General features: G+C 36.2%; 1 protein-coding gene across 3 annotated transcripts in view; it reads right to left on the reverse strand.

The window, feature by feature from the left end:
- Window positions 1-22555, reverse strand: part of GBE1 (1,4-alpha-glucan branching enzyme 1) — a 166022-nt gene that overhangs the window by 20281 nt on the left and 123186 nt on the right. The gene's annotated exons all lie outside the window — the stretch shown is intronic.

Genomic DNA, 22555 nt, shown 5'->3' on the forward strand with positions numbered 1-22555 from the left:
TCATTTGGGACTGAATGTTTTGAGTGACTTTAATGTATCCAAAGTTTTCTTGGTTGATATACTGTCATTATTACAGTTTGAGACAACTCCAAATGCATTTAATAATTCTAACTCATGCTATGACCTGCTGTCCTGCAGACTCTCAGTCATTTTGGACTATTCATTTGATACAGGATTAAAGGGTATCAATTACCTTGCAAGCTAAACACTCATTTCACAGGCCATGACAGTTGATTCACGACAAACATTTCACAGATTAGACACACCCCACTCACCACAAACGTGTACCTGGAAATATGTATAGAAAGTAACATGATGAAACTTAAGAGGCCTTGTACTAAAACAAAAAAAAAGAACAGAAAAAGAAAAATCCTCACATTTCTACAAACTGTTACTCAGCTTTTTTCAATGAACTGGAGCTCTGTGGGCCAACAAAGGGCAGGGATACCCAGGGAAGACAAAAGATTCTTGGCTGGATACCCAGCATGTGCATCTACCACCCATCTGCTGGCCCACCTAGCTGGCACTGCCTAAAAGGCCTGGAGGATACAGGCAGCAGTGACAACTATGAACTTCAATTTGTGAAGTGATTTTTATAATTCCATGCTTCACAGGAACAAAGAAATGAACAGAGAATAAAAGACAAAAGCCTCATATATATTTAGGAGAATCCTTCAGAGTGGTATCCGCTTTGTAAATGAACTGACAAGTTGTAAATTAAATTTCCTATTCAAAAGCTAAACCACTAAATTTCATATTCAGCTCAAAACTGGAGACAAATACAAAAGAATCAGAATCACAGCAGGACTTTCAAAATGACCTTGGAATAATGCTGGACTGAGCTCTTAAACTGTGCTAACAATACGGTTTGGAAAATGAGGAAAGCTATTGCTACAAAACAGACACTGTATCTAACCAAATTCAAGATTCTCTGAAGAGCTAGGCAAGGTATTACCTTCTTTCATGATTTGCACACTATTGAAAAGATGAACTACATGAGATAGCTCAGGTAAAGACAGCAAAAAACATCAGAAAGTCAGAGATGATACATATCTTGAATTGATAGGCAAGGAAATCATACCTATTTGTTCAAGAAAAAAACAAAAATGGGGAAAATAAGCAATAGAAGATAGCAAATAAATTAGACTGAACTAGCCCATAATTTCCATGGACTATTTCACTGTAAGTAGAGCATGCTTCCTTCAGGTTTATAATGCATAACTCCCTCACGTCCACTTGCTTTGCCTATTTCCCCATCACAGTAACTAGTGTGGCTCCAGTGCTGTTTTGTTGTCTTGGCTTTTTGAAAAGAACAATATAAGTGGAGCAAAATACTCAAAGCAGTCCTAATTTCCTAATTATTACTAATGGCTATTAAGAAAAAAAGGGAATTTAGCACAGTGCAATTTGACAAAAGACTAAGATACTTTCTGTTGCCAAAAACACAAGCCAAGGTCTAAACACTGCATGTACTTTGACAGTCTGTGTCCAGCACCGTCTGGACAATATGCTCCTGTTGTTGTACTAGTTGCTTGACTGTAAAAGGGTCACTTGGTTTCTCTTTATAGGAAGAAAACTTGTTCATAAATTGTAACAGAATGAATTCAAGTGGTTTTGGTTAGGTTTTTAAACTGTGGTAAAGGGAAAAGAAAGTAATATTTAGGATGCATCTGCATCTTGTGATGCATTAAGGCCATGCATCCTATAAAAACCCCCACATCTAATACTATTTTTTTTTAATTGCTATTTTTTACTAGTTTAACTTCATAACAAATGACAGGAAGGACTAGGAAAGGAAAGGCACAGATAAGTGACCAACTCTTATTTCTAGAGATAACTACTGGTTCAGTAAGTGTGAAGCATGATCTGACTCCTTCTCCATGTTACACTTCTCATCTCTGACAAGAATCAGCAACATTCACTTCTATGTTTAGAGGCTTTCACAACTATCAAGAAGAACTACCGGGATTCCTTTTCCTCCCATTACTTTGCTGTTTGTAAGTGTCCAAACTACAGATTGACAAGAAGCCAGCTGCCACAAATGATGCAAATCAAGACAATGGAACTAACACGGGGGAGGCAGAGAACAAAGCTGAAATTAACTGAAGTTTTGATTAGAGAAACAAAACAAAGACAAATCCTTGAAGAGCAATGCATGCTAATTTTATCTAGGAATTAATTGAAGTTTGCTGTTTCCTGCATATTGTGCACACTGGACAACTTTATTATGTACAAGATTTCAAGATCACAATTCCAACAAATAAATTAACTTTCTACTACCATAATGAAAATTTATGTCACCCTTGTTTATGAGGCTAGAAATGCATTTACACCACAAAGGAGTTGGGCTGCTGTGGATTCTTTTGAAGTTGCACCCCACAGGTCATTAAAGTTTTCTTGATCTCTCTTCTTTAGACATCTTTAGTAGCAATTCTCTCTCAAAGAATAAGCAGAACTGAAGGGATATTTAAAAGATGGAGCAGGCAGTTTAAAGAGATGCCTGTTATTTGGAGTTGTTTGCATTTTGAATTACATATGACACTAAATACTTTAAAAATAGTTAAAACAAGTAGTTTATTTTATACAACAAAGGTAAGAAGTTTAATTAGGCGTATAAGGCTAAACAAGGTTTTAAATGATCTAAAACACTACGAAAAGTTCCTATTTAAAGCTGATGAGCTGGAGACTGGACACATTGGGACAAAATTCCAACAGCTCCACCTTAAAGTATATCTATCAATGTATGTGGAGTTACACCAATTTACAGAAGCCAGATAATTAAGTCATGCAGGAGCTGTAACTGGTTTGAATTTAACTTCAGTGCCTTTGTGAACGATGACGACAGTGCAACAATTTGCAGGCTACAAATAGAATCAATGTAAATCAGATCTAGATAGCATATGGTATTTATCATTATTTCAAACAATAAACACTTCAAACAATGAATCTTCATTTTCTCTCGTTGCAAAGCTCTTGGGTGTTAAGTAATTCTGATACTCTGTATTTACTCATATTTGTACCAAATCTTCTTAACATTCATTACTACCAAACCCAAACAATAAACACTATACTGCCTCTGAATGATGAGAGAATGAGCCTCACTGTAAGCATTCCTTTAGTCTTGTAATCCACGCAAAAATAAAGTGAAATTCCAAATGGACTCCTGAAACACCTGGGTTAGATGCCACGAAGACTTTAATATTTTTTTTAATCCTCTAGCATTGGTATTCAATGACATATTGGGTCAGAGAAGACTAACAAAACCAATTTAGGCAAATTATATTTTAACTTCTGCATAAAATCCAGGCTAGAGGAAATCTCTAGCATGAGGTAATGGTAGAGAGGGCAATTGGTAAAGCCAGTTCTGTGAAAAACTGTATTTTTCTCCCATTTTCTGAAAATACCAGATATTGTCTCCTCCCAAATTATGAAAGATAAAAATCAGGATGAACACCATATTTGCTTTGCAGCTTGGATCTTCTGTATTTCCTAGGGGAGAAGGGAGGGAATACTTAATCTTCCCTGTATTAAAGGATTGAAGAATGCATCTCCTCTGGGGTGATACAGTCACAAGGAAACACAAGGATACCTCCAATGTACCCAAGACACGGGAAAGGATTGAGTCCTTAAAATGCTTGCCCTAAATCACACAGGGACACAGTACTCTGTGCAGGGATACAGTTCCTGTTGCTTCTCTCCCATTCCCACTTCCCATCAAGGGTTGCTCTGTCTTCACTCATTTCCTACTGATGTTTAAAAGTTGGGAGTTACTGTACCACACAGTTTTATAACATTGATAAAATAGTTCCAGCTCCTTAAAGGAGATAATTTTTCAGTCGTTCCAACAAAAATGCCAACCATACTAAATGGAATTGCTCAGTTCTCAGATGTTGAACCCACATCTCTCTTTTGTCAGATCAATTACAGAAAAAAAAAAAAAAAACAAAACCAAATAGCAAGAAATAAAGCAATTCTCCTCAGAAGTGCCAACTCTGTACCTGTATTAGGAAGGGCTGGATGGCTGAGAAGATTTCTTACACAGAGGAGTAAGCAGGCACGGGCATAGTAGGCAAGACATGGCATTGCTTACCATGATTTATTTTTCAACAGAAGCAAGCATATGATGGCTATGCCCACATGCTGGTACTTAGGAGAACTATATTTACACAGGAAAAAACCCCAACATTTATCTGGAATAAATTATCCTTTCATTTACTTATGTTTAGTGTTCCATCAAAGGAATATTCAATAAAATATTAGTGGCCTCACTGACAACAGTATTCGGTTCCCAAATGAATGTTTTCCCTTGATTGTTTACTGGGCAGAACAAGAGCTTCTGCAGTTCACACTAACATACAAGAAAAAAAAAAAAAAGAGTATCAAGAGGAGTAACCTACACTAGAAAGGATCTTGAGAGGATAATTATTTTATTAATCCACTCTTTGAAACTTGCAGGCCTCAAAGTTTACATTTCAGCCCCCTTTTTCCAGTGTAGAATAATATATGTCTGACGTACAACTTACTCAACCCCCTCATATAGTATTTAAAACAATAAAGTATCAATTAAACTCTTTGGGGTGCTTTTACACTGAAACAGTTGCCATTTGCTGTTTCCTATTAGCTGCATCCTGGTAAAAACAAGAGATGACTTTGATACCGTGACATTTCCACCAGGCTCTACGTGAACACGCACAGTATACATTATTTAGTCAGGTTTGGAGCTCTTCCAAGAGCTCACTAAAATATTTAAGAACAACAATATTGCACAACACATTGAAAAGGTTAAAAAAAAAAAACAAAACAACACAAACAGACAAACCCCCCCCCCAAATCTAACAAAAGTATATAAATCAGTATCAATAAATTTTTTCAACAGAAGATGCAGTCAGAGAAGTTCTAGCTAAAACTTTCAGCATGGTGCACTGCCAAATATTGACTGGTACCACAACTGACAGGTTAATGGGCTTACAAAGTGAATTTAGGACAAGACTGGAACAGAAAGAGGTCCAAGAAAGCTGGCAAGTCTTTCACCCTGGGATATTCAACAACTAGCAGTTTTCTTTCTGGTGTCAGTAAGAATTTCATTGTCTAATTTTGAAAAAGCATATAAAAGATTGAGAAAGAAAATGTAAACTGAAGAAAAAGACCATTTAAACAGTATTTAATGCATAAGAAAGTTAAAGCTTTTTATGTTAAGTAAATAAAAAATGAAAGTTCAGTATTATTGTTCTTGTTACAGGAATAAATCTAATTACTTAAATAACTATGCATTTGCTAACAGCACAAAATGAGAAAATTTGAAATTAAAATTTGGAATAAACTTTAAACAAAGTAGGGGGAAAAATAGGCAACCTAAAATAGATGTCAGTAATCAAAACAGAAGGTGTATTGTGAGAAGGCCCAGTTTTCTTGAAACAGTACAAATCAGCCATCAGAGTATACTTCTGGTTGCAGGTCTAAAACACTTCTTACCTAATGTCCTCAAAAGAGTACATTCCCAAGATTCTTCCTAGACTCACATATCACTGCTTTGAGATTAAACCTTCTTTCTGCCAGCTGCCTCCTGCCCTGCACCTGAGGCTGGCTCAACCCTGCCATGCTGAGAATGTATTTATAAACTTCCTAAAAACATTTGCTTTAGAAAATATCAAGACCTTTGTAATTTTAAACATCTCTCATCTGCCACTGTTTCCAGTGAACCTGGGTACTTACTAAGGTATTTTCAAAAACAGAATTATGTGATTACTGTAAAAGTCTTTGAAAAAGCACAGCATCATATCCTACACTACCTTTTCCTCAAAGAAATGGAAAACCCCAAACAGCCACTACAGCACCTGAAGTGGTACCTGGGCACTGTTGCACAGTTCTTAAAGAGTGCAGAGATCCTTGATGCACTCAGTCTCAAGGCTGCCAATGTTAAGACTCCTCTGATGCAGAAAACCAATCAATGGTATTTCTAAGTTCCCATACCAGTTATGCTTTAATGCAGATAAGAAAATGGAGTTGTTTTCTGAATGTTACATAAGTGATTTTTGAATTTGGAAGATACAATAAGTGTTTTGTTTGCAGGAATCAGCACTGTTTCAAAGCAACCTGTTACTGTAATGTCTCCTGCTATGAACTTGCATATACACAAATACAAGTAAACATATTATATTAAAAAAAAGCAATCAATTGGTGCATTTGTTTCTACACACAATTCTACACAACACCTGAAATCTTAGGTGCAACTAACACCTAAGTTAAACCATACTTTAGATATACAAGGATATTTGCTTACGAATTAGTTGGAACAAACAAACAAATGGCAAAATCAAGCAGAAAAATAGCTACAGAGTTAGGTGTACTGCAAGTGAGCTAGTCTTATTCTGGAATATTTCCAGTGTGCAATATTCTCCCTATAGGAGCCTCCACTGCAACAGGGACCAGGCTATCCCCATGTTTTACAGCAGTACATTCACTAACATTTAGGATGTGCTGCCTGTCTTCTTGCTCCTCAAACTCTTTGTGAAAATAACTGAGCAGAAGTTCCTGTTGGCAGGTTATCACTGCTGTGTTCAAATGTATGCTCTCTAGATGTATGAGAGCAGCCAGGCTGAAACATGGCTTGCACTTCAAGCACAAGGTTGCAGAGTGACAGCCTTTACTCCAGGAGTTTGTTTCACATTGTCTGATCACATTTCATTGATATCTGCTCATTCATAGATCTGCTTCACTTAATAAAGCTATCTTGGAGTTTGAGATGCCCATCTGTGAGCATGGTCCCCAGCAGGTCTTTCAAACATGTATGACATGTCCAAGCACTACACTTCATTTGGAGATATGGAACAAATGGGAAAGTGTGCAGAGCACCAAAGAGTAACAGAGTAATCTGATATATTTGTGCTCGATGACAGCTGAATGTGAACTTTCAGTGCTTAAACATTTTACACTCCAGCACAGTTCTGGTGAATGTATTATTAACCAAACTGCTCTGAGTAAATACAATCCCTATACAATCAGGTCTGGAAATAGTTTAGTCTTAGACATTTATCTCTGAGGTGAGTTGCAAAGATCAAAGGCCTTTTCCATGTCCTTGGACAAAGCAAAAATAAAAATATGCAGAAACCATAATGCAGAGTAAAATTCAATATCCTATTCTTAAAATAAAAGTTTATAGACAGAAAGGAGTATAAATTTTGATATCAACTTATAGAACTCTCATGCAGAAAATCTTGAATGTTAGCAGAGAATTTTACCACACTGAAAAGTGAAAAAATAGTAAAATGATTCTGAAATAAGCCACACATCATATTAGATAAGAAACTTTTTACATTAAAATCCTACCTTTCCATGTTCCTACTTCAGCAATGAAACATCATGGCAACACGTCAAAGAAGTTTTTTGACCATAATTGTATTTTCCAATTAAATACTGTTCAGAAAATAAAGATTGGGAACATACAGATGTATTTTTCAGTTGTTCGATTACTATGGAGTTTGACAACACCACTCCAGCATAATATGTGGAGTGTTTGGTCATTAAACCCAAAACCATCATTAAGGAGAAAGGCAAATATTGTGATCCAGAATTGTATGTTAGCAGTGTTTCAGAATGCAGTAAGTCTTCCAAAATGACTTGCGAGCATTTTAAAGTCAGGTTTCTCTTACTGAGTGTCCTCAAATAATTTGTTTTAAGAAACAGACTCACCCCAGCGAGCTGATAAAAAAGCATAGCCCTAGCAAAATCCAGACTTCCTACTGTTCAGAAGTGCATTTTCTTTCTACAGTTACTTCAATTTCACTACTTTGCAAGAAGGCATTTGAGTTTTTATTGCACTTCTACCTCACAGCAAAAGAATGCATGAGATTGATGCTAAATAATCATGCACTGAGGAACCAAGGTCATATCAGGTTAAGGTTTTGGGCGTTTTTGTTCGCAGTTTGGTTTTGCGTGAGATTTTTGTTATTGGTTTGTTTTTTTTACACAACAGATGAAAATAAATGCCAAGTACTGACTCTGGAAAAGATTAGCCAGCTACTCCTTTGGCTTCAAGGGCTACTTCTGAGGGATGAATGAAATATGAGCCATCTGTAAAACCCAAACATGCTGGGGAAAATATAAATACCAAAAAAACCCCCACCAAAATCCACATTTTGAGATTCACTTTGTTAATAGTTTAAAATAGTCCTGAGACAGGATATATCAGCTAAATAATGCATTTTTCTATACTTATTAAAGTAAATGTTATACCTGACAGTATACATGAGATAAGGAGATTCACGAAAATAACTGAATGTGTAGGAAAGAGGAAGCCTCAAGAGTTTCAAATTCTCATTAGGCCTATGCCAAATTAAACAGTACATTTACATCATGATTCATTTTCCTTCTGTTTACTAGTAAATAAATAATCAAGTACCATAACCAGTTTAAACTCTATCAAGTGGAAATAATTTCCTGATTTTTCCTCTCACAATAATTTGACTCTTAATCTGGGAAGAAAATTAGCTTTGAAATACACTGATATTCCAAAGAACAAAATTGCTGCTTTGCTGGGCATTTCAAAAGCATATCCTCAATGGATGGTAAATATCTATGTTGGTATAAACATAATTGATGTGTATATTAGAAGAATGTCCCACATCAACTTATGTACTTTTTGCATTCATTGTTTCAGAGTCTTTTGCTTCCCCCCACTTCATCTTGTTCATTGTTAGCTTCACAGTTTGGGGCTTTTTTTGTTTGTTTTTGTTTTATGGGGGATTTTCTTAAGATACTCTTACATAAAAAATGCAAGATGATGAGTAGTTTATGTAAGACTCTAACCAGATGCTTGAAAGCAATTTTTCTAAGTCATGTTTATTTGTTTTAGCATTTTTCAAAACTCCTAGCATACAAATCTTACAGTGACAGCATAATTTGTTGCAAGATCTCTGCTCATTAGAGTCAGTCATAACCAGGATGTCTAAGTCAAGATTATTTGTATTGTTGGGTGGAGTTTTTCTTGGTTTTTTGGTGCTGTTTTTTTCTATGTGGAAATGGATCTTTAAATTTTCAAGTTTGGGGTTTTTTTTAGAAAGAACAGGGAGAGATCAGGATTCAGGGGTCTCTAGTACTTTGCCATGCTACCAAAGGGGCAGGTTTTAAGAAGAGTCTCATCTGCTTGATAATCAACTAATTTACTTATGACTATTACTCTGTGTATTAAAGTCAACTGCTCTTGAATGGAAAATGCATGGCTTAAACTGAATGCCTTGTCTGTAAATGAGATCTATTAATGAAGTGCACAAAAGGTGTGTATTAATGAGAAAAACCTGTGATGATGTAATTCTGACCTGTTCAAGGTCGCAATTGCCCTGGTCTTCTCTCTCCTTCTTACTAGAATAGGGACCAAGTCTCATACAGTTCTCAAAGAGTCATTCTGAACTTCTTGCAAGACACAATGTGTCTATCAGACTGCACCTGAATAACGTTAAAAATCAGAATTCATTTAAAGTCATTGATATGTGCTGCTTCCACAAAAAACCTTAAGTCTTGGAATGCTCACTGCATCAGATTTTAAAATTTACCATAGATTTACAATTGCTTCATGGGGATGTTATGCATGCACATCTTACATGAAAGGAAGTGTCATAAAATTTGGTTTTTAAGCATCTTAAACCTGATCCTTGAGCCATCTTTAGTCACAAAAAAGGAAAAGTTAAAATATCATAGCAATATAACACTTGCATATTATTAAAATTCTTTTATGACTGTTTACAATGCCAGAAGAGGACAAAGAAAGGCTGTAATTAAGAGCCAGCCTCTGAAGAGCATCACTTTCTAATACTAATCTACAATTAGTTATACCAGACTAACTGCAGGTGTTCCAGTATGATTGGCACAGTGGGCTTGTGGAGACTGCAGCTACAGTTCAGGCTGGGGCCTGAGCTTTATACATATCCTGATGACCAAATGGGCTGGATTCACAATGTAAAGATAGTCTTGGCTCACCTGAACATTAACCAGTGTCAGCACAAGGGAGAAGTGGGAGAAGGAAAAAAAAAACAGAGAAAGAAAATAAAGCAAAGAAGGAAATAATTCAGATACAGACGAGCAGGCAACAGTTTTGAAAGCTGAAGCAAAACCACTGCTCAGACAAAAAAGGGACTTAAAGGAATTGGTACTGATGGCACCTTTGCTGCAAGTAGCAGGTGAATTATCAAACAGGCACCAAAATCTATAGGAACTGAGCACATTAATCCAAGAAGGTGTTCAACTTTTTTTGTGTTGGTTTTTTTTTTTTCTTTGTTTGTTTGGGGCTTTTTTTGTGGGTTTTTGTGGGTTTTTTTGTGTTTTTTTTGTTGTTTTGTTTTGGTTTGGATTTTGTCACTGTTGTTGTTTTTGTTATGTAAAGAGACAGGAAAAAATAAATCTCACAATATTGTGAAAACAGGCTTAAAACAAGTTGTGCATTAAAATTTAAAACATAATACAGAAACAAACCAGACTGTAGCAATAGTACCATAGCCTCTCAAAAAGCAGTTGTGGCCAAAAAATCCCTTTCTGCATGTTTAGTTATTCCTTCACATTCTTCTTCCCTTGTACTTCTGAACAGGGCATGCCTTAAAAATCAGCTTTAAGAGACATCAGAAGAGTTACAATATGCCCTGACTTAAGTGGCATGATTCCACTCCCATTCCTTTGGGTAATCACTCTCACCTCAGCCAGAAAGACTGGAGAAAAGATTATGGACATTTGCTCCCTAATAACAGGTCATTTGATAAAGAGCTTTTAAGAGGTACTCTGAGTATCATCATGCAGAGCTTCTGCCAATTTTCTATTCTGTCCACCAATTTTCAGGGCTTAATAGAGAAAATTTTTCAAACAACTGGGAAATCCAAGACCCAGTAACACACTCCATTTCCTGCTGATGGGCACATTACATAGGTAACTCCAGACACATAATAGCCTGTACATTAAGAACTCTAGTGTGGGGCACACCACTGAAAAGTGATCCAGTGCTCTTCCCCACCGTCCCTGTGGTGCAGGTGGGAGGGAAAGCTGCATTTTGGATGGTGGAAACCAAAAAAGGGATGACTTTTTTTGACATGAACAAATGTCTTCATAGATAAGACCGCTAATTTTTGTCCAGAGTAATTCCCATAAGAAGGGAAGGTATCATGAAGTCAGATTGGTTATCTGTCTTCACACATGATTTTTTTCAAATACCTTTATTCAAAGGAGGTTAGGAAACAAGTAAGTAGCTGTACAAGAACAGTCTAGAACTGTGAACTTTTGAGATTCAACTTCTAGTTAAAAGAGGTTCACCATGAGCCATCCCCTCTGTTCATTCCATTATCTCATGCTTCTTTATTTGCAGATGACAGCTATCCCTTCTGGCTTTGAAATTCAACAATTTGCTATATACAGAGGCAAACATGACAGTATTCATCTTATGCTCAAAATATATTTAGATTAGCTCCAAGACCTAAATCAGCTGAAGGCATAGCTGTGAGCCTTTCAAGACACAACTAACTAAAAATTTTAGATTTTTCTTGTGACACCAAGTTAATGGACAGAAAACAAATTTACACCAATAAATAAGAATCAGAGTAGAAACTATTCCTAGATTACATTACCGCTGCTTATAACTTGATAAAATTTTAACTTGTTTTTCAGTTTTGAAACAAATACGTCTGAACTAGTATACAAAGTAATAAAAGCCATCTCATTTAGGTAGCCACCTCTAACTTCCTTGATCAACTTTTTACTAAAAATGTATGTTCATACGTATTGCTCCTTTTCCCACCCCAAAGTTTCACATAACTGCTGGAATTTATTCTTAATGCATGCATTCATTTTTTCAAAATATCATTTCCAAAAATAGTGTTTCAATTCACTGAAATAGGAGTGCATTCAAAGTACTCCATGCTGTCATTGCACTGTACACAAAGAAGTGATACAGCTTTTTTAGGGGCCAAGCTGAAAATATACTGCAACCCTATTAGGCACATAATGCTTTGTGTGCCTTTAAGACAAAACTTCCTTGTCAAGGGAAAAAGAAAACTTTGATCTCAGAAAAAAAACCCCAAACCCGCTGCCATGTCTGAAAAGTGCTGCTACAACTGTTTGAGGAAAGCCAAATATGTACAAACACCAAGATGATTTCTCCTCTCCCCTTCCAGCAATGCTTTATGGAAATTCAAAATGACAAAGGCAAAACACAAAACACAGACAAGAACCCATTAGAGATTACTTGCACAAAGACATTTTGAATTGGACATATGAAATTTCTCAGTAATGATTTTTCATTCCTTTGTGGGTTCTTTCCTTAAAAAAATAAACTTGTTCAAGTGATAAATGCTTTACATGGATTATCTATAAAAAAGGGGAGAAGAATCCTCTGAAACAAGTAAAATTACACCTTGTATCTGCAAAAAATTATTTGCCAATGTCATTACTCATTTTGTTTTGTTCCATTTCATTCCTTTACACAGCCACATTATGGTGGTAGCTTATTCCAATACTTGTTTTCTTATTTAGATCTTAATGGGAACATTTTACTGTCAGAAAACAACATATCCTTTGAAAAACCTACTATGTCATGGTAACAGCAGGAGGGGAGAAGACAGACAGGGCCCTAGCAGGGGCCTAGTAAAAACTTCTCATGTCTCTGAGCCCAGCCTCGGGGTATCTCAGACATGGATCACATCACCCATTCATAAACTGGGAAATGAAAAAAAAACACAAATCAAAAACTTACTGAGAGACTATGATGTGTAGACAGCACCTTTACTAAGATAAATTTTATGTATTTCTACAAGCCTCTTCCTGTGTTTCAGTTTCCAGAAGCAAGCAATGGATTTAGTTCTCTACTCTTATGTGCAGTGTACAAACCAAGCAATAGCCATCTGTGTAGGAATTAAAAACCTAAAAATACAGTCTTCCTGAGCTACAAATATAAAAGCAACCAGTAAATACAAAAAGGGAATTTCACAATTTCTCTGAAAACTTCAATTATGTATGAACTCCAGGAAATGAAAACTATTTCAAATGAAGATACTCCCTGCTTCACATTTAATCAGGACACCCCTTTCCAACCCATAAATAGGAAAGCAGGATATTAATAAACTATACTGTATTTCTAAGACTAGTCACAGCCAGAACTGTAACAAGCTTAGTGCAATATTGATTTTTCTTTCTCTTTTTTTTTTTTTCTCTCTCCAAATGGAACAATAAATTTCACATACTGAGGAAATTTGCACAAATAAGGCAAGTTTTCTTTACATCTATTGAAATTAATATGTCAGTACTCTGGCATGCTTCTCAGCTTGTGTCTTTGAATAGTCATAGAATCATTACAGTTATCTGCAAAGTCCACCACTAAACCATGCCCCCAAGAGCCACATCTGATGAACACCTCCAGGGATGGTGACTCCACCCCTTCCCTAGGCAGCCTGTACCAGTGTCTGACCACCCTTTCAGTGACAAAATTTCTTAATACCTAACCTAAATTTTCCCTGGCACAACTTGACAGCATTTCTTCTTATCTTACCACCCCCACCTGGCTAAAAACTCCTCTCAGGTGGTTGTAGAGAGAGATAAGGTCATGTCTGAGCCTTCTTTTCCCCAAGCTAAACAAAATGTATTGAAAACTACAGTGTTTTAAAGAATTAACCACTCACATATTCAGGAAGATATACAAAAGCTGTTTAAGTACAGCTAAATAGTACACAAGGAGGAAAAAAGCATGGTAAGTGAAGACTTATGGAAAATAGAATATACATTCACATCATATTTTGGTATCTATGAATAACTAGCACTTGCACTATCTTGGGTTAGACGAAAGAAAAATGTGAGTTATGGAAGTCCACCCATGTTCAGACATCTGCACTTTTCCCTTCCAGCAATATTGTGTGCAATTCCTTGCTTGCTAAAATGGTGGCAGCCATTCGGAACTACAATAAATAACCCATTGTGAAAATAAACAAGAACAGCTCAGCTTGAACCAAGTTTTTTTTTTGTTTTTAGGAGCTCAAGATAAATAGTGGAAAAGCATGCTGCCAATCCAAGAGTGTACGTTAACACAGGTTAATATTTTCCACCAGATATCCTTTTTTTCCTCCATTAGTGTTTTGAAATAAGACCATGCATTTCTCCACTATGAAGATAAAGGTTGTGAGCTTAAGCTGCACAAAGAGTTGCCCTATAATACAACCATCAAGACGATCCAGCCTTTCCTGCAGTATTTTGTATTAGCAGTTAGCTGGATTAAAAAAAAAAAGAGAGGCTTAAGGGAGCTGTTTCATAGTCTATGGATTGACTCTCAAATCAGGAGTGAGTGGATTACTAGATTGCTTTTAAATAATCTCTCTAAAAATGCCATTTGAGAAGATTTCTATGAAAATACCTTGCTTGCAGGACCTGCTCTGAATTTCACAAGAAGATCAGAATACTGATCCCAACTGAGTAGAAGTTTCTAAGCTTCTAGCTGTAAAAAGACTGCAATAATACTTTTGGCTTTGTGAATAATCCTGTTCTCCTTGAGACATTAGTCACTTGTCCTGTTACTCCTCCTGCCCTGCACTTTTAAGTTGTGCTTTAAGATAGAAGTGGTTTATATTCAACAAGGCATTCCAACTCAAAAGGTACCTGGACTATATGGAAAAAAAAAAGATCTAACAAAACCCCAAAAGCAATCCCCCTCCAACAAAATTCATTTCCTTTTCAGCCAAAAGTAATTTTATTGTCTTCATAAACTCCCTTTCTAATTTACTCCACTATAAATTCCACCTCTCCCTTCTTGAAAGCTTACTAAAATCAGCTCTGTGTTCATACTCAAGATTAACCTCATAACACTTAACTCTGAAGTAAAACTAAAATACCTCATTTCCACTCTATTCTCTTGATTTCCATGAGCTCACAGAAAAAAATATTACCCTGAATTATGTATAGGAATGCATCTTTTTAGCTGGAAAGATAAAGTGACTGCCGTGGGCTAATGGCGCCCTCAGTTCAACACCAACCTGACTGTGCACTGCCTTCACCCTCCCACTGTCCTGATCCTCGTCCTACCTTGCACACCTCTTCTCCCTCCAACACCAGCACTCAGCTACCTCTCTGTGACTGATACTATATAAGAACATTTTTCCATTAAATGTCTTGCCACATGGAAGCACGCCAAGTGAGTTAGAGTGCTTTCAAGCACTTTTTCCAAACTTCAACAAGGTTATAACAAATTACAACAGAAATGTAGCTCCAAGACAAAGCATGTTGTGATACATTCCAGTGACACCTGATGCCCACACAGTTTTAAGAAAGAGGGTGTATTTAGATCAGATATTAGCAAGAAATTCTTTATTGTGAGTGTGGTGAGACACTGGAGAAGTTGTCCAGAGAGGTTGTGGATGCTCCATCTCTGGAATTATCCAAGGCCAGGTTGGATGGGGCTCAGAGCAACCTGGTCTAGTGAAGTGCCCCGGCCCATGGCAGGAGGGATGGAACTAGATAATGTTTAAGACGATCTTTTTGTTGTTTCCCTTCCAACCCAAAACATTCTACAATTCTATGGAATTTCAAATTGAAGATCTCAAAGGACATCTGAGAAAGACAGGTCAACATTTCTCTAAGATGTTCTAGTGCTAATATGCTTTGCTCTGCAGACTTTACCACTTCTCAGGAAAAACAGAAAATACCTTGTCTCTTGAAGATCAATGCAAATTTAACTACAATGTTGCTCAAATTCTCATTCTAGCAAATTCCTCTGTGTGTGTTGGATTGATGGCCTCAAAAAAACTGGGACAATGAGAAGATTTTAAGCTAATAACATCTTGTGAAAATAAGCTCTTGAACACATAAAGACGCCTATTTTTTTATTCCAATGTCATCACAAAGTGTTATCTCAGCTTAAGCTACATTGATTTGAGGAATTAATGACACTACTGAGATGAACTCATTTCAAATTACCTCAACTGCACGCATTAAAACCCAAATTGGAATATACGCCTAAGGATCTATTCTTCAGACTTTACAAATACAAAATGTCACCTGCTCAGTTCATGTCTCAAACCAGGAATTCCTTATGGAGTAACACATGGGGTTTAATTCTATCTGGCTCTGCACTGCCCAAAACCAGTCTGAGAAAGAGCAGTGTGTCACCAGAGACAGGCTTGTGATTAACAGATTCCTCTGCATGCTCCTGCACCAGCTCACTAGAGTCTGATGTTGCTCAATTACTTGATTTGGATCATCTCTCTCTATCTCTTTTAAAACCAGTCTACAAAGTATAATCAGAAAGAAATTTTTTGCTCTTTGGTAGATGGCTTTGAACAAAATAGTTCCATTTTTCTCTCAGCCCTTTCCAGACTTCTGAGTACAGACAGACTGCAAAAAGCAGAAGTAAAACACATCTGGGTGTGGTAAGAGGCTGCTGCGGCTTCTTTTCAGCACTGGGAGTTTCAGAAATAAGTAACTTAGAACAAGTACTGATAAATTATCAGCATCAAAAGTGCATGAAGTACAGTGAGCAGTAGGGAGAAAAGACAAAAGCTTTAACATCCATGTCATATTTACCCCTGCCTGCTTACTCTTTTTTCCCTGCTCTTACACATAAACTTCTAGCATAGATTTAGTTTTTATCAGATGCAACACTCCTGTAGACACCTGGCATCCAGGAAATGAGTGACCTCCTGCAGTAAGCATTTCATTAATGACACTGATAAACTCAGAAATTAACTTTACTCATCTGCTTTGTGACATGGCAGAGGCCAAGTTCTGTGTGAAAACTACATGTTATTACAAGAACTTATTGAAGAAGGTACAACAGAGAGAAAATCCCCCCAAACAAGTCTATCTCTCTCAAAAAGGTAAATTATAATGGAGACCTGAATACTGGACTTCAGTTTTATCAACAGATCAATTTAAAAATCTTGAAAAAATACTTGAAAATCTGAAAATATTTTTAATTTCCTTTCAGTTTTGCATTATGTCTTTCAACCAAGGACCCAGAGCACTCGAAGTCTGAGCAAAATCAGCTCACACCACCTTACAATGCAAAGGCTCTTTTGAAGCACTAATGATTAACAAATTGTTCATAGAGTGAACCAAGCTTTATGCCATTTTTAAAGTAATTGTAATATGTAAGAGTTTAAAGAATTTCAAGAGTATATAAACAGAAGATATTCAAAGCATTTCGTTTGAATCAAAGTTAGCCACAACATAGAAAGTCTAAAATGGCTACGTTTAATTGCTTACACAATGAATCATTGAGTGAAGAAACCTTTATGCACAGATATAGAAATTTGCATATGTAGATACAAAAAAATTTTCTATATATTATCAAATTTTAAAAACTTAGCAGTTCCATCCTACTAGGCAAATATATTGTCTTTTACTCAAATCTTAATTTCGTACAATGCCTAAAGTCTAATCAAAACAGATTCTTACATACAAAACTCTGTGTTTATATGCACAACTCCCAAGAAATTTAAGATGCATTTTTATGACAGAGCTTTTACTACAGAGCTTGCATTCTGAATTTAAAAAAAGCAAGAAAGTCTAAAAGTCAGGTAAATCTGTTGATTTTAAATGTATTTGAATTTAACATCAAGAAAATGAAAACAAAATACAATTTGGTCAGATTATTGCAGTCTTTGGATCTATCTTTAATTATATTTTTCCATAAAAGACATCTAAGTAAAACTAATCAATGTCATTTGTAAATACTTTAATTGTAGTTTACTGTAAATAAATTCTGAATCTTATAGTTATGGAAAGAACAAATCACCAAACAAACACAATTATGTCAGGAGAGAATAATAGCCATGTCCTGTAGAGTCAGAAATCAAGGTGTGAAAAAAGCTTTTCATAATATGATTTTTTTCATAATTTCTGTAATAAATAGCATTTTTAAACAACTGAAAAGAGAAATTCCTCTAAAAATCTGTGCTGAAAGCTTTAATACATAGTACAGTTATAATATATAGTGTAAAGTTATATAAAATAAAAATATATAGAGGCCTATTTCTGTGTTCTTCAAAACAACAAATAAAACAACAATAAAGCAAAAATGAAGGCTGTCATACAAACAGAAATAGAACTCTTGTAACTCCAATAACTTCGAGATTTATTTTACAACTTCATTCATTATTCTTTAGCAAGCCCTCATATAACATCAAGTATTATATTAGCAGACCAGGCTGCATGCATTCACACACTGGTGGAGGAGATGTCACAAGTCTGAAGCATGAGCTGTACAAATCATACAACATTCAAGGCAACAGATGGAGCCCTAGGCACAAGGCTTGAGACACTAGCAGAAGTTTCAACAGCAGTATTTCATGGTTAAATGATGCCAATAAGCATATTGATAAATTAAATAAATAAAATTTAAAAAAAAAATAGCAGTCTCATCCTTAAAAAAGCCCAACACCTTGTAAGCATGATGTCAGAATGCCTTGATACACGACAAATCTTCTCCACTGGTAATGCAATCATATCCAATACCCAGCAGATGTGGGTACAAATTCAGGAAACATCAGCATTACTCAGAGAAAAATAAAGTACCACTCATGTCAGCGACCTCAATTAAGGCTATTCCCTCTACAATCCTGGAAAATCCTACCTGGATTTCAGTCCATCAACTCACTTGCAGCAACTGTTGATTCTCAAGCAGTTCTGAGGATGCTGCTGGCTATGAAGGTTTCTGTTTCAAGGTTTCTGCCTTGAGAGGTCATAGTGTGGACATGGATACACCATCACATCCAGACTGCTGCTGCTAATAATTTTATTTATTTATTTGAATAACATACACACATGTATAGTGCTTTATTCCCGACACTTTCCAGGAGGATGTACAATCAACTCCCACAACAGATTCCTAATATTTGGACATACTTAATTTGTGAAGAGAGGTGGGATAAGACAGGTCTATGTGATATTGAGTTTTAAATTATGAGACAGTCTCTCTCTTTAATTGCTTTTCTTCCAGTCACTCTAATGTGTTTTGAGCAAGTGTAGCAATGAAGCTTGTTTCAATCAACTATAAATGAACAAATATTAACATAAAATAAATAAGGCATTATGACATTGTGCTTCAGTTACAAGGTGTTGGGTTTTTTTGCACCTCTAGGCCTTGCAGAAGAAACTGTCAAAGTGATTAATGAAGCCTAATAGATAAATTTGGATTCTGCCCACTGCCACTGCCCAACCCAAGTTGTGAGTGGGGCTGCATATGGGGGATTATGCAACAAAGTTGTAGGTGGTCTATCACTAAGTCTCTGAGAAACTGCAGGGATGATTTCAGATTACACCCTTGTTTTTTACCTTTAAGGGAACATAATTGTTTTCTGTCAGGCTGCCAGGGAATTAAAGCACCCACTGGGACTGGCAGGACATTTGTCACCTATCCTAGGCAAGCATACTAAGAAGGATGACTTCAAACCACCTCTCCTAAAGCTGCAGCCTGTACCAAGTGAGCACTTCAAGGCTGCTTATCAAGAGGAGTTGACTGAACTGAGCAAGTTTGAAGAGCATCTGCTCTCCAAAGGCCACTCTTTAGGTGATGGTCTAAAAAGTCACCCTGTTACCAGTGCACAGATGTAAGAAGCATAAGAAAGTGATCAGAAGAAAATGTAAAAATGCAACATGCCAAAGAGAACCAAACTCCCTTAGGTTTAAGCTAAATATCCTTGTTCTTGATACAACTCCTTTTTCACCTAGAATGGGTAGCAATAAAATAGTGGTTCAAATTCTGTTTAAAGTAACATTCCTATTTATATCACTGTATCATTTTTATTTCAGGTTTTTAATTAATATTCTCAAAAAAAATGGTACATACCTTTCTCACACTGATATTGGTGCTACTAATACAGTTTTTGTACCATTCCTTTTCTTGTTTGTCAATATTTTTTCAAGAGCCTGCTGTTATGAAATTCCTTAATTTAAAAGTAAGTAGCTGAAAAAATATCTAAGTTTCTCTCTCTAAAATACTGAGGAATAGATGATGCATAGCATTTTATTTTTAAGGGTAAAGAAAGAACAAGGTCTCATCACAAGAAACCTCTTTTGGTGCATGCAAAACACCCTAAGATTATAGAAGGTGGATAGAACTACTGAGTAAATGAATTAACAAGTGGGAAAGAGGAAACTTAACAGACAACTTTGATAGTACTGAAACAGGTAAACGTCAACCCAAACAGTAACATCATCAGTCAGTGCTCATGATGGCAAAAAATGTTCTAGTTACTTCAAATCACTTCCTAGCTATATATTGATATATTTATATATATATATACATATATAGTCTCAGAAGTTGTTTTTCAGGGAGTGAAACTTGGCCTCTGGAGTCTTAATTAAGAGTTGTTTTACTATGGGAGAGTCATGAAAAATAGTACTAGAAGTTCATGTAAGAACTAATCTCCATTTAAATCAATAGATTTGAGCTTAAGCCAATTTCAAACAAACAAACAAAAAAGAACCAAGGAAATTATTGTTAGCAAGATGAAAAGCAAGACCCTATAGTGGCATAAAACAGTAAGTATTTGTGCAATGAAGGATCTCAAGGACCCAAAATGCTATTTTGGCTATGTATATTCAAGGCATTAAAACAACTACTCTTGCTTGTCTAAATCTAGACACAGATATATCTTGCAAGACAAGGAGAGACCATGGAAATAAGTCCTCTGAAGAACTGGCACAGCTGTTTTACACCTCCTGCAGGGTTTCCCTAAGTGCAGGGCACATGCAATGAACAAGAAAATAGAAAAGGAACATTTAAAGAACAGCAATTACCGTTGTCTACAGCTTGTCTTCAGGGGCAGAATGAAAAATGAAGCAAAAAGAAAATGCAAGGATGCAGAGACAGAACAGTTTTGTAGTGGTAAGTTCAAGTATTATTGTCAGGAAATATGTGTGAGTCTTTACACTGAAGTTAAACATTGCTGGGTAACAACAGTGGTTGCTTTATTTTCAAGCTGAGATCAGAAGATTCTTGTAATACTCTAGAAGTCTTATAACAACTTCTTCTAGTCCTTGTTTAGTGATTGAGGAATTTAGCTCAATCTCAAGCCCTTTTGTTACTTTGTAGAGGACTAAAATTGACAATTAAGAATGTCAGTGAGATACAAAGTTTTTCTTTTGGATTTGTTTTCAAATCCTGATATTAGGGAGGGCAGAGATCTATGGCTCTAAATATTTTTGCATATACTTCTCTGGTTTTAAGTTAATTAGATGTGCATGGTATTCCAATATCATTACAAATAAAAATACTTGAGTAGGAAGAGAGAGGTTTTTATTATTTACAATTAAAAATACTACTTCCACTATTTAATATACACACATTGTAACTGCTTGAGCCTATAAGTGTCATTAAAGTTCAGACATTTAAATGTGCATTGTCTATGTCAAGGTCTTCATAGAAAATTAGTAAAGAAAGAAACCCCTTAAGAAGCAAACATATGTGCTCCTAACTAAAGCATTGTGTAGAAGAACTTGGCATTTTTCTGATTTCCTAAAACTCTGCGACAACTTCTGACTCGTAACTGGCCTGTCTCAGTATTAACATCAGTCTAAAACAGGAGCTGGGTTGCACAAACTACAGCTATATTGGGATTGTTGCTTTCTACCTGCTCTGAAAGAAGAGAATTTAGACGCAGCAAGTTTCAAAACAATTGCTACTTTTTTACTATTACTATGAAACAAACTGGCCTCCCAGAGAGTGCATTCACTGCAACAGGACGTTTATCATTTTCAGCCAAGCATATGGAGTTTTTCCCTATCTAGGTTAAGTCTTCCATGCCAGATGCACACACGAAGCCCAAGAGATCACTTGGAAAGCTGCACATAAAACCAAAACACAGACTGGAGGAAAGAATACTCCCAAAGGTTTTTGTTACAAGGGAACCAATTTAGTGAAACAACAGAACTTTCCTATCCACATTAAGGTTTGCATACATCACTCATTGCCAATACTGGGATATAAGCAAGTGGGAAGAAAAATAAAAGCCTCCAGTGAAAATTAAACATCCAGAAACATGAAAAACAGAATCACAACTTCCAGGATTTTTGCAGTGGTTTCTTAGAGATACATATAAGAAGGACAGAGAACACAGAAGACAGTGTGAAAAGTGAGAAAGATGAGAGAAAGCCACAATTAGTGTTTGATGCACAACTTCTACCAACAGGAATCTGCTTGCACATATGGAGCCCAAACGATGCTCCAACATGTGTCTAATTAAATATTATTCCAGATCTTCAAAGAGAAATTCCAGGATATATTTGAGAACACAGATTTCCACTCCTGACACAACATTTTTTAGATGAGGTTTGCTCTTCCTTAAGGTGAACAAAGCATTCAGAAAGCAGAGTGTATCTTTGCTGTGTTTTCAGAGACAGAAGGGACAAGATTCTTAACAGAAGGACCTAGGGAAGAACAGAGGCACCTGGAATGCCTTCTCCAGGCATTGTGAAAGATTTCCACTCCTTCCCCCACCCCACAGGAGGCTTCTCTTTCTTACCTTTTGCATTCACACAAACCTGCAAGTTAAGAACTCATTTGTCACTTTATTTGCTTAACTAGATAGTACGTTGCAACATG

This window comes from Corvus kubaryi, unplaced genomic scaffold (genome assembly GCF_017639235.1).
Source record: "Corvus kubaryi isolate FWS band 111438036 unplaced genomic scaffold, C.kubaryi_AGA036_p1.0 37391, whole genome shotgun sequence".
Lineage (NCBI taxonomy): Eukaryota > Metazoa > Chordata > Aves > Passeriformes > Corvidae > Corvus > Corvus kubaryi.